Source organism: Mandrillus leucophaeus, unplaced genomic scaffold, assembly GCF_000951045.1.
Source record: "Mandrillus leucophaeus isolate KB7577 unplaced genomic scaffold, Mleu.le_1.0 Scaffold22, whole genome shotgun sequence".
Classification (NCBI taxonomy): Eukaryota; Metazoa; Chordata; class Mammalia; order Primates; family Cercopithecidae; genus Mandrillus; species Mandrillus leucophaeus.
This window is the reverse complement of record NW_012102254.1, coordinates 3,024,401-3,025,919: the sequence shown is the minus strand read 5'-3', so window position 1 is coordinate 3,025,919 and position 1,519 is coordinate 3,024,401. Positions and strand designations below refer to the sequence as shown.

Sequence of the window (1,519 nt, the reverse complement as noted above, 5' to 3'; positions counted from 1 at the left end):
TCCCTCCTGGCCGCCGGGCGCCCGCCCCTTCACCTCTCACCTCCTACCTTTACCCTCCCGCCCCACCGCCCTCGGCACGTGCTCCCAGGGCGTGCGCATGCGTAGTCGAACCCCGTTCGCGGCTCCCGTTCGCCCCCTGGTGGACACCGGTGGGAAGTATGCGCAGCCGGACCGGGCGGGGCGGAGCATGAAGCCGGGTTAGGGCCCGCCGGGTTAGGGCCCACAGGCCCCCATCGGTCACCAAGAACTTGCAGAAAGCCGGGCGCGGTGGCTCCCGGTTGTAATCCCAACACAGTGGGAGTCCAAGGCGCGAAGATCGCTTGAGCCGAGGAGTTAGAGACCAACTTGTGCAACGTAGGAGACCTCCGTCTCCACAAGTAAAATTAAATAACCGGGTGTGGTGGTGCGCACCTGTGGTCCCAGCTACTCAGGAGGCTGAGGTGAGAGGATCACCTGAGCCCGGGAGGCTACAGTGAGCCAATAAACAAAAACAAAAACAAAAAACCCACCCTGCACAAGATGCTCATGTTCCCTGTTTTATAATGGCAAAAAATTAGAAGCAGCCGGGCTGAGATACACTACAAATGCAGATGAGAAGAATAAATAATGTCCATAAAATTAGTTTCCCTATAGACATTTAAAAGCATAAGTTGGCATTTAACCATTTTCCACAGGGAACAGGTATTTGTTATAATAGCAACAGCTATGTTAACTGTTTACTAGGTGTCTGGTGCGGAGCTGGTATTGTACACGTCCTCGCATTTGGCCCTCCTGAAAACCCGAGGTAGGCCTTGTTACAGGGCCTCACAGAAGGGGAAGGGGAGGCTGCTTCCCCGCGAGGGAAACGCAGGTCCCCAATCAGAGACGCTGCCCGGACCACTCTGGGGGGACTCTGATCATGCTACTGCATGCCCTTGCTGTACCCAGATCTTGTGTCAGAGGTAAGCCTCCCCTCAGCCCCTCCCTACTGCCCTGGACACCCGCACCCACTCCAGGGCTACCTGGTTAAGGCAGGACCTGTACCTGCCCTCAAAGGCACCAGCAAACCTCTCTGGGAGTTCCAGAAAGTGCAGATCTAGTCACCAATGCAAGGCAGAAATTAGAGGTTGCCCTTCTGACTGCACCAGCCCCCTGACCCACTACACATTCTTCAAATACCTCCTCCTAAAACCCTGTTCCTCTCTGCCCACCACACTATTGTCACAATGAAATTAACAATGGGAACAGTGGGCCTTGGCCCAAAGTGACCTTCAGGGTTATGCCATTTTCAGCATTCTCTTTTGGCTTAATATGGGAATTTTTATCCTATAAAGAAAGAATTTGCTGGGCGCGGTGGCTCACGCCTGTAATTCCAGCACTTTGGGAGGCCAACGCGGGCAGATCATGAGGTCAGGAGATCGAAACCATCTTGGCTAACATGGTGAAACCCCATCTCTACTAAAAAAAAAAACTAGCCGGGCATGGTGGTGGGCACCTGTAGTCCCAGCTACTCGAGAGGCTGAGGCAGGAGAATGGTGTG

The 1,519-nt window shown here is 54.2% G+C and overlaps 1 protein-coding gene across 1 annotated transcript in view; it reads right to left on the bottom strand.

Moving 5' to 3' along the window:
• Nucleotides 1-1,178, bottom strand: part of SCAP (SREBF chaperone) — a 109,949-nt gene extending 108,771 nt beyond the window's left edge. Inside the window, exons 1-2 of the mRNA XM_011981036.1 lie at nucleotides 1,159-1,178; nucleotides 1,002-1,075 (exon numbers count right to left, since the gene is read on the bottom strand). The gene's annotated coding sequence lies outside the window, so the exon portion shown is untranslated. The remainder of the gene's footprint in view (nucleotides 1-1,001; nucleotides 1,076-1,158) is intronic.
• Between the last annotated feature and the right edge of the window lie 341 nt (nucleotides 1,179-1,519).